The 11,870-nt window shown below is 39.5% G+C and overlaps 1 protein-coding gene across 2 annotated transcripts in view; it reads right to left on the bottom strand.

Moving 5' to 3' along the window:
• dusp16 (dual specificity phosphatase 16) overlaps positions 1-11,870 on the bottom strand; it is a 100,539-nt gene that overhangs the window by 61,927 nt on the left and 26,742 nt on the right. The window lies entirely within an intron of this gene.

Raw genomic sequence — 11,870 nt, 5'->3', positions numbered from 1 at the left:
GAGTTTGTGAATGGTTTAAATTACACTGGCTTAGAGTATTGACTGACTGCGGGTTTAATATATCTCTTAAATGTCTCTAGTGTTCCACAATTCTAAAGCCACAGAATTTGTGTTCCTACCAGTTACTTGAATTAAGTGAAGGTTCCAAATTTGAATGTTGGTTTACCACCAATTTTCAATTTCCATTCATTTTTACGTTGATAATTCACATGTCTGCGTTTCTTCTGCGATATGTTAGAATTTCTACTGTTGTCAAATCTTACTGTTTTTGAGGTTCATATTTAGTAATCTTACAGATATATGCATCCAGCCTTTGAGAACCTGGTGCCTGAAGTTACAGAGATAAGACTCATGGAGGTAAGACTTTTCGATCTGGGCATTTCTCCCTTTCTTCTTGGCTCTGCTTTGTTTTGTATTTCTGCTTTTGTTTATTTTAAAAATTCTGATTTTTGTACCCAAGATGATTTCTTCAGTTTTTTTGTATCTAACATGGGTTATTTTTTCCCCAATTCAGGTCTTTTGTACCTAAGCTGGTGCCAGAGAATAGCGATTTTATACACTTTTCATTGTACTCCTATACATCTGAACTTAAAGTACACATGACAATAAAACCTAATTCTAATTCATTCAAAAAGGAATCACAATCCAGTACTCCAGAGTGTATCAAATCTCAATAGTTCAGCAAGAATTAAACACTTGCCTGCCAAGCTCCTTAGTAGGTCTTTTAGTATAATCAACTTTTCCAACTTATACCATATTCTACTAATTATATAGTTGCTCAGCATTGGTAGAAGAAAGATCGATGATATAGCATTACAAGCCTTAGAGACTTAATGTGTTTTTATACAATTTCTTTTGCCTGTATAGTCTGTTCCATTTCAAAATATCACAAGTACCAAAATGTACTTTCTCACAAAACTGTCATTGTAACATTACATTTACAATGAGGGTTTTGTGGACATGATTGTGGAAATTCAAAATCTGTAATTTTTGCATGTCTATCGATATGTGTACTGTAGTACAAAATAAATACTGAAGAAAATCATTGCTCAAAAAGGGCAATAGAAATGTGGTATGAAATAAAACCATACTTAGTGCACAATAACTTTACATCCAAAAGTATAAATATGTGTTCTGTAGACTTTTGTAAAGGTGGTGCTATACCATTGCTGATTATATTGATTAAACAGAAGAAAACTTCAAACATTGACAATTGATGTTTGGGAAGCATTTTAAAAACATAATTACACCTGGTGACTCTAAAAATGCAATGTGGCTAGATTTAAGGGCATTTTATCTGCAAAACAAAGTGATGGCAGTGTGTTTTTTCACACTTGCATCATCTCTTCCTCTGCTTCATTATCTGGCGGCTGCCTTTAAATATTATTGGTCATTAGTGTTAAATCAGACTAGGAAAAACTTCAGGTATTCAAATAGTGAAACATGTCAGCAATGCAAATCCCATTCTGATCACTGGAATCTCAAGTAAATAACCAGACAAGGAGGATACATATAATACAATTACATACATTAAGGAAAGCAGACAAGTTGCAAGTCACATTAGAATGATTCATCTAACAAAGTCTCTCAGCAACACAAAGTCCAATCAAGAACTGCAATAACATAAAAGAATAAACAATTCATGTGCATGTAACTACTTCAGAATTAAAATCCTAGTTTCAACAGAAGCCAATTTTGGCGGACTCAGTACTATCCAATGGGGCATTCTAACCTATAACTCTAAACATACTGCTTGCAGGCTTCAAGATAAAAATGCAATTTGTTTTTAAGAGACTGAAATACCCTGTTACCAAAATCAAAATAGATCAGCATCTACAGTTTGCTCAAATTGAGTACCAAGGTCCAATTTTCATCAGATCTTGGGCCAAACTTTTTGGGCATGATTCCAGTCTGACATTCATTTTACCTTAGTGGCTGCATTATAGACATTTCTCACCCAAGATATAGGAACACCATTAGATAAATTTACTATAAGGATAAGATTTTTATTCCTTATCAAAGCCATTTTAACATAATTCCAGGTCCATCTTGGATAGCTATCTTAATATGAACATAACCATAAAAAAAAAGGTGAACTGGACACAGATGTAGAAATCACACCCTATTTCCAAATCAAACTTTTTGCTGTGGAGAAAGAGAACAAGACTTGGTCCACACAAGATAAAATGAACTCAAAAGGGCATTTGAACTTAGCTAAGTTGGCTGATCTAGGGTATTACCTGCATTGTGGGAGTCACAAATTTATGGTTTAGATACAAATTCTTATGAAGGATTAGTATAATCTGTTTAACTCTCATGATGTAAAGCCGTTTGAATCCCCAACACTTGGTAAAAAATTGTCAGGCTATGGGTGCTGGTGAGAGTTCAAATAAAAGGAATTTCAAGCAATTTCAATAGTTGTTGGTTGACATTTTCCCAATAACTCCTTGTAACCATTTCCCTGATTTCCATAAGATATAACTATCTCAGTGAGTGGGGAAGATCTTTCATTTCACAATTTAATTGACAGCTGTAAGAACCTATTAAAGTTATAAATATTATTGATGCAGGACATGAATAAATATTTGTTTTTGAAACAGATAAAGCATTTAATATTTTAAACAACTTAGCATCAGTCATCATGAAAGGGGATTTTGTTCACTATCAAGTATACGTAGTGAGAAATGAGTAAGATTCTTAGAATTTAATTTAATCTACATGTGTCCCCAGAGGTCCCTTCAGGGTGGTCACTGGGTGAGTTAACCTGGGGGTATAAGGGACTTCATGGGATGGGAGCAGTTGGCAAGAGTTAGCATGGAGGTATTAAGAAGCCCAGAGATAGGGTTGGGTGGGGATGACGGAATGTGAGGCATGAAGGCTAAAACATATAAAATCTTATGGCACAAACCAGCATGAGCTTTCTAACCAATGCAACTCAGCATTCACTTCTCCCTGTTGCCAACCATGGCGTTTTATCTCTGAGCTCAGTTGATATCCATCCTGCTCTCTTTCTCCCTATTGGAAAGAAGGTCATGACATTTGGGGGCATGTCTGAAAGGCAGAATTTCAAGTTGGCACATTTCCCAAATTGAGCGACCTGCCTCAGTAGCAAAAAATCCGGACACATATCTCCTACACTGTCTATTTCCACAACAACCTTCACTGATGAATTATGCCATATTCTGCAGTTTATTTTGCATTGAGGTTTGCAAGACATTTCAGTTATATCCCATAGATACTTTTGTATATGAAAAGACTATAATATTGGAATAAAGTAACAAATCAATGCACCAATTGCAATTTAAAAGGAAGATTATGGTCTATATTGTGGTAAATTGGCAGACATATTGGCCTAAATTTTTATGGAGTCAGGAAGACTCCATAAATGGATCCATAAAGCACTTTCAACAATTTAATGGACGCCTGGGTTCTCCGCTTAAGCATGCTGGAGCAGCTGAGTCTTAGAAAAAAGCACTGTTTGATTGATAGCCCTGGCTGTCTGATCTCTTCTGTCAATTTCACAACATTTATTTACACAAGATTGAACATATACTGAAACAAACAAAAACAAAAATTGATGGAGAAACTCAGGAGGTCTGGCAGCATCTGTGAAGAGAAAACAGAATTAATTTTGCATGTCTAGTCACCCTGTTCAGAATACATGCAGTTTCTGTTATGGTACTTCAAGACTGAACAAATATTGAAACAAACAAAAACAGAAATTGAAGGAGTGTGAAGAGTATGAGATATAAGGGCAGGAGGATTTTGTTTTCCCATTAAATCTAATAAAAGGTCCCAGAGTACCAGGGAAAGCTACTCCTGTGGCTCTCTCCAACCCTTTTTTCCTGGGTCAGCTGGCCTGACTGCAACCCAGACCAGACCTGGCTCCTGACAATGAAACTTCTAAGCTTGTAGGCATTTTCTCATGAGGAAGGCAGGCCCTGCAGGTAAACTATCCTGACGCAAGCTACCCACCTCAAGGATGAGATTTTAGGTCATTATTTTGGCCAGAATTCACCATATCTGGCATAAAATGTATTAAATAGACCATCTACCAAGGCTAACATTTCCTTTTGAAAGTTCAACATTTTTCTGAAAAATAAAACCTCCTTAGAAGTGCAGGAGGGGAATTTTCAAATTACATCGTAAAGGAAGCCTAACAGGATGTTCAGCAGACAAAAAAAACCTAGCAATGCTGGTTTTGCGAGCGTAGTGTTTCAAAAAGAAACAAACATTGCACTCAACAATAAAATTGTTATAAAAGGCAAAAGGTTCAAGAAGAAATTAAATTGCCACTCTCTAACTTATTCTGTACAGTAAGACAAAGCAAGATTCTGTTTGCTACTCTTTGCCAGCTGAGGAATCAACCTCACTCGGTGCAGGAAAGGACTTTCACAAATAAATCTAAGTACAATATTCAATTCCATTGATTTCAGGATTGTACACCAACAAGCAGTGAAGAGTCCTACAGAACGCTTGCTTTGAAATGTTTGAATTCAAACGTTCATATTTCTGTATTCAAGTTTCTTTGATTTTATTTTACTCATAAGATGTTAAATCAGGGCAAGGAAACCAAGCACTATGGGATAGCACACTGTGCTTTCACTTCTAGTTTCCAAGCTGACATCAAATCAGACTGCGAGAATCAAATGAAACAACTTGAGTGCAATTCACCAATCCTGGATTAGTCACCTGTCTCTGCCACCTCCACCCCGCGCACACTATTTTACTCTCCACTGCACATAAGGTCAAGTAAACTTTGAGATTATAAACTGTTTTGGGTTAAAAATTACTCCCAGCAACCCGACATTTTCAGCCTTGCGTGCACTGTACAAAATTAACTATGACAGATTTAAAGCTGTTTCTGTTGAACTGTGATACCCAGCGCAAAACTGCCTGTGCTTCAATAAAATTGTAGAGAAGCTGTTTATTTTTCTTTGGTATTTTCTGTCACACTACATTTGTCTTGTTAATTTTGAAGTTACATATACACATGGAACATTTTTTATTCTATGTTCATGGTTTTCATCAAGTTAGACAGAAATGGCATTGTACTAAAATATATTGTATAATTGTGTTTTACTCAACACTCCCTCCCACAGGGCTGTTTTTCTCTTTCAATTAAGCATATCGAAAATGTAATTAGAGTAGCACATATCAAATTCCCCCAGCAATTAAAAAGGTTGTCCAAGATCAGGTACAGAGAACAAACAAATGAGCACGTGTAGGCCAAATCGGTCCATGGTGCCTATTCTGCCATTCAATAAACATCACAGCTTATTTGATTACTCCGCACTCCCACCCACCCACAGAAAACCATTCACCCCTTTGTGTATAAAGGATCTATCCACCTGCAACTTTAAAAAAGTTCACCGATTCTGCTTCCAATGCCTTTTGAAGGAGAGCGCCAAGGTCCCCATCCCTGCAGATTGCATCTCTTAACACAGATTCCATCCAGGCAGCAAAATTCAATTTGTCTTTGCTAGAGGCTAATTACTGTTTAGGTTTCGATGCTAACAATCAAAGCAGCAATAAACTTTAGGGTGAGAGAATCTTGCTCCCTGTTCATCACTTCCTTCCATAGTTGGAGCGGCCAGTATGTGACCTACAATTTCTCAATTCCTCATTCTACACAAACCAAATCTGACAATTTGCCTCGCCTGCTTAGTCTCAAATTTAAACTGCTTTCCAAACTATTCACCTATACACAGGAAACCAAAACCAAATACTTTGCTTACCCAACATAAATCTGATCCCATTTCTAATGCCACCATTATCTTGAACAACACTCCAAACTTTCCTATCTGGATTTCAATAGCACTCTATCCTCCAATTTTATTTTATGCCTTTTACTCCATTTTCTCAGTCCTACACCAGACTCATCTTTTTCAAAGAAGAAAAATGATGCACATTAATTAGTGTGTCAATGAAACATTTCGGATGTATGGTCACAAAGTTTGTTGCTTATAATCTACTGAATAATTTCAAAATATTTGCATAAGCTATCAGAGAAGATAAATATAATTCTTTGTATGTAAAGAAAGAACTATAGAAGAAAGGGCATTTTCTTAAAAGATCATAGTCATAGAGTCATAGAGACATACAGCACAGAAACAGACCCTTGTGTCCAACTCGTCCATGCTGACCAAAAACCCTCAATTAATCTAGTCCCATTTGCCAGCATTTGGCCCAGGTCCCTATAAACCCTCCTTTATTCATATACCCATCCAGATGTCTTTCAAATGTTGCATTTGAACCAGCCTTCACCACTCTGGTAGCTCATTTCATTCCACACATACTATCCTCTGCATGAAAAAGTTTTAGATCAGTTTTAAATCTTTCCCCTGTCACCCTAAACCAATGCCCGCTCATTCTGGACTCCCCCACCCCAGGGGAAAGACTTTGTCTATTTACCCTATCCATGCCCTTATGGTTTTACAAGTAAAAAGTTAATGTGAACATGGATTTTACCGTTTCATAACTGCAGTTAAAAAAACATTTTATTATGAATAGATAGGTTGGAATGCAGTTAAAAATGATACAATTTCCTATTTAAAATCTGAATTACTACAGCAGTTTCAAAATAATTCCCAGCTTATCAATATAGTGTAGAAATTGTACTAAGTGCATGTTCAGACTCTTTCTAGTTCTTTCTTTGTCATTCATGTTGCATGTCTTTGCCAACATTGTTGTATGATGAAATGCATTCTTATATTGTGCCATTTAGAACTCTTTAGGGCACTGCCATATATTTACAGATGCACTATATGTCCACATTAAGCATTTTATGTCTAATACATTTCTGTAGACCAAACATGGCCTACGGAGAATAATAGGTTGCATGGAAAATATTTCTGAGGCAAAACATTCCATTGATTAAAAAACAAACCACTATCTACAAAAACATTTAGCACCTCATTCTTGAAAATTTCCACTCATTAACAAACGTCGTAAAGCCAACTAATCAAGTGCCTCGCTGCATACATTTTTCAGGCTGTGTTATTTTCCATGCATAACACTATCTAAATCCCTAAAAAAATCTGAAGAAAAAGAAATCACACTGGAATTAAATTCAGTTTTCAAATAAAACATAGAACATTACATTGCAGTACAGCCCTTTCGGCCCTCGATGTTGCACTGACCTGAGAAACCAATCTTAAGTCCACCTAACCTACACAATTCCATTTCATCTATATGTCTATCCAATGACCATTTAAATATCCTTAAAGTTGGTGAGTCTACTACTCTTGCAGGCAGAATATTCCATGTCCTACTACTCTGAGTAAAGAAACTACCTCTGACATCTGTCCTATATTTATCACCCCTCAATTTAAAACCATGTCCCCTTGTGCTAGTCATCACCATCTGAGAAAAAAGGCTCTCACTGTTCACCCTATCTAACCCTCTGATTATCTTATAGATCTCAATTAAGTCTCCTCTCAACCATCTTCTCTCTAATGAAAAGAGCCTCAAATCACTCTGCCATCTTTCAACCATACAAACTTATCTTTGGTAGGAGCTTCAGACTTGCTTTCCCAATTCCCAAATTCCCCTCCTTTCAACCAATATATTTTGTTTCTCTGTGCAGGAGAGAATTCAAAAATCACCCTTTTTCTTAGGCATTCTTTTGTAAGTTGCAAAGTACACAGATTTAAACACTGGTCATTCCCTATAGTGGAGAGCAATGGACTAGGTTAGAAAAATGGGGCGAATTTGGAACTAATGCTGCCTCACTCAGCAGAAACTGGCCTGACCTTAATTAAACCTTATGTTTCAAAATTAAATAAAAATAATCATCCATCCCACATGATTTTCATGTGTCTGCACATTTTTATAATACCAACTGTGAATTCCTAAATAAGCACTGGATTTGTTTATAGATTGCTTTAAATGCTAAAAGGTTACAATTATATTTTAGCATCTTATTCTGCAAGAACATAAAAAAAACTTTCTTCACGTACAAACAATGCTTAAATGATAAAACGCAAACACATAAATAGACAATGATATTTATTTTCGGAAAGTGTGATTTTCATTAATTTTCATGCAGCACTTCTCTCCATGTCACCTAGCAAGTTTTCTTGTGCAATCATTCCAAACACGCCTCATTAAGTACCCACCATGCCACTATTTTGTTCCTCTTGTCTAATGCTAGCTTAATGCTTCCACTGACAGTAGCTAGAGTACTGCCAGATACAGTATACCAGCATTCATAGTGCCAGTATCATGTTTAAAAGGCTGCTGTGCACTGTCAAGTGCAGAGAGTCTGGAAACGGATGCAGACATTCACTCCAGACACATCAAACAAGAAGAAATTGGTGCCCTGTTTTGTGGCCATGGACCTGAAGGATGGCATGGTGCTGAGGAGGACCTGTTTCCTCAGAAATGGCAGAGGAGGCTACAGCATCAGACCCTGCCTGTATGGTCCAAGATTGCTACCCAATCAGTGCAGCGTCAGATGTCTGAAGGAACAACCAACAATGCAGGAAGAAGGTCAATGACCCTCTCTACTCTCTGCTACTTCACACTTACTCTCTATCAGCTATTGCACCCATCTCCCACTAAGGCTCATGCTCCCCCTTGCCACTGCTGCACATGATGACCTACCTCACTCATTCTCACCCACCCCAACATCCCACACTACTAATCTGCATGAACTCTGCATTACCTACTCATTCAATCGGAACACCTCGTCACCATTCCCAGATTTGCACGAGCACTGATAGCTGTGCCTCATTCACCTTCACCTCTCATCCTTTCTCTTATCACAGAAAAAAAAACAGCTCATTGCAAAGTTGAAAGCTAGGATCAGTGCTGAGGTGTCAAATAATTAACTCGTTCTTTCCTGGGAGAGGATCTTGACCGAAGTAGGTGAAGACCTGGATTACTTCAATGCAAATGTGAAAACCTCCATGTCCTGGCAATGAAGTAAACTACTCTCAAATTACTCCTGAAAAATGTGTCGCTGGAAAAGCGCAGCAGGTCAGGCAGCATCCAAGAAGCAGGAGAATCGACGTTTCGGGCATAAGCCCTTCTTCAGGAATGAGGAGGGTGTGACAAGCAGGCCAAGATAAAAGGTAGGGAGGAGGGACTTGGGGGAGGGGCGTTGGGAATGCGATAGATGGAAGGATGTTAAGGTGAGGGGGTGGGGGCAGAAAGGTCGGGAAGAAGATTGCAGGTCAAGAAGGTGGTGCTGAGTCTGAGGATTGGGTCTGAGATAAGGTAGGGGGGAGGGGAAATGAGGAAGCTGGAGAAATCTGCATTCATCCCTTGTGGTTGGAGGGTTCCTAGGCGGAAGATGAGGTGCTCTTCCTCCAGGCGTCGTGTTGCCATGGTCTGGCGATGGAGGAGGCCAAGGACCAGCATGTCCTTGGCGGAGTGGGAGGGGGTGTTAAAGTGTTCAGCCACGGGGCGGTTGGGTTGGTTGGTGCGGATGTCCCAGAGGTGTTCTCTGAAACATTCCGCAAGTAGGTGGCCTGTCTCCCCAATGTAGAGGAGGCCACATCGGTGCAGTGGATGCAGTAAATGATGAGTGTGAAGGTGCAGGTGAATTTGTGACGGATATGGAAGGATCCCTTGGGGCCTTGGAGGGAAGTGAGGGGGGAGGTGTGGGCGCAAGTTTTGCATTTCGTGCGGTTGCAGGGGAAGGTGCCGGGAGTGGAGGTTGAGTTGGTGGGGTGTGGACCTGACGATGGAGTGGCGGAGGGAGTGGTCTTTCCGGAACGCTGATAGGGGAGGGGAGGGAAATATATCCTTGGTGGAAGTATATCCCACCACCAAGGAAAGCAGGGAACAAGAAAGGAGTGGGAGTGGCATTTCTGATATGGGATAGCATTATTGCTGTACGGAGGGAGGATATTCTTGGAAATACATCCAGGGAAATTATTTGGGTGGAACTGAGAGATAAGGGATGATCACCTTTTATTGGAATTATATTATAGACCTCCTAATAGTCAGCAGGAGTTTTCGAAACAAATTTGTCAGGATAATTTTGACAGTATTAGGCAAGAACTTTCAAAAGCTGATGAGGGGGTAGATGTGGATATAGGTTTGCTCGCTGAGCTGGAAGGTTCATTTCCAGTCGCTTCGTCACCCTACTAGGTAGCATCTTCAGTGGGCTTCCAGGTGAAGCACTGCTGATAATTCCTGTCTTCTATTTATATGTTTGGGTTTCTTTGGGTATTTCTGGTCATTTCTGGTAGCGATGTCATTGTCTTGTTCTTTTTCTCAGGGGGTGGTAGATGGGGTTTAACTCAATGTGTTTGTTGATAGAGTACCGGTTGGAATGCCATGTTCCTAGGAATTCTCTTGCATGTCTCTGTTTGGCTTGTCCTAGGATGGATGTGTTGTCCCAGTCAAAGTGGTGTCCTTCCTTATCTAAATGGAAGGATACTAGTGAGAGAGGGTCATGTTATTTTGTGGCTAGTTGATGTTCATGTATCCTGGTGGGAAGCCTACAAAAATGAGATAACAAGTCCAGAGACAATACATTACTGTTAGAGTAAAAGGAATGGCCGTTAGGTATAGGGAATGCTGGATGACTAAAGAAATTGAGGGTTCAGTTAAGAAAAAGAAGGAAGCATATGTCAGGTATGGACTAGAAAAATCGAATTATTCCTTAGAAGAGTATAAAGGCAGTAGGAGTATGCTTGAGAGGGAAATCAGGAGGGCAAAAAGGCACCATGAGAAAGTTTTGGCAAATATGGTTGAGGAGAATCCAAAGGGATTTTATAAATACATTCAGGACAAAAGGGTAACTAGTGAGAGAATAGGGCCCCTCAAAGATCAGCTGGGACAACACTCCTATTATAGGACAAGCCAAATAGAAAACAGCCAGGGAATTCCTAGAAGCATGGCACTCATCCACAGATTCTATCAATAAGCACATCGACCTGGACCCAATATACCGGCCACTGCAAAGGACAGCTGGAATTGACAACCGGAAGCGACAGAGACAAACCACTATAAATGCCAGAGGAAACATCACAGAAGCACTTCACAGGAGGCTCCCAAGCACGGAGGATGTCACCTAGACAGGGGACGAAACGTCTGCAACACTAATTCCCAGCTTAGCTAACAGAACCACAACAATGAGCACCGAGCTACAAATCTTCTCACAAACTTTGATCAGCAAGACAGCCTACATGTGGAGATGCAGGATATGGGGGAGATACTAAATGAGTATTCTGCATCAGTGCTTACCGTGGAGAAGGACATCGAAGATATAGAATGTAGGGAAAATAGATGGTGACATCTTGAAAAATGTCCATGTTACAGAGGAGGAAGTGCTGCATGTCTTGAAACACATAAAAGTGGATAAATCCTCAGGACCTGATCAGATGAACACTAGCTTCCCACAAAGTTCTAAGGAAGTGAGTGCTGGAGCTGTTGCTGAGATATTTGTATCATCGATAGTTACAGGTGAGGGGCCAAAAGACTAGAGGTTGGCTAACATGGTGCCATTATTTAAGAAAGGTGGTAAGGCAAGCCAAGGAACTTTAGACCGGTGAGTCAGACATCAGTGGTGGGCAAGTTGTTGGAGGGAATCCTGAGGACAGGATTTACACGTATTTGGAAAGGCAAGGACTGATTAGGGATAGTCAACATGGCTTTATGCATGGGAAATCACGTCTCACAAACTTGAGTTTTTTGAAGAAATAACAAAGAGGATTGATGAGGGCAGAATGGTGGACATGATCTATATGAACTTCAATAAGGCATTTGACAAGGTTCCTCATGGAAGACTCATTAGCAAGGTTAGATCTCATGGAATACAGTGAGAACTAGCCATTTGTACACAGAACTGGCTCAAAGGAAGACGACAGAGGGTGGTGGTGGAGGGTTGTTTTTCAGACTGGAGGCCTATGATC

Source organism: Hemiscyllium ocellatum, chromosome 19 (genome assembly GCF_020745735.1).
Source record: "Hemiscyllium ocellatum isolate sHemOce1 chromosome 19, sHemOce1.pat.X.cur, whole genome shotgun sequence".
Lineage (NCBI taxonomy): Eukaryota > Metazoa > Chordata > Chondrichthyes > Orectolobiformes > Hemiscylliidae > Hemiscyllium > Hemiscyllium ocellatum.
This window is presented reverse-complemented; position numbering and strand designations above follow the sequence as displayed.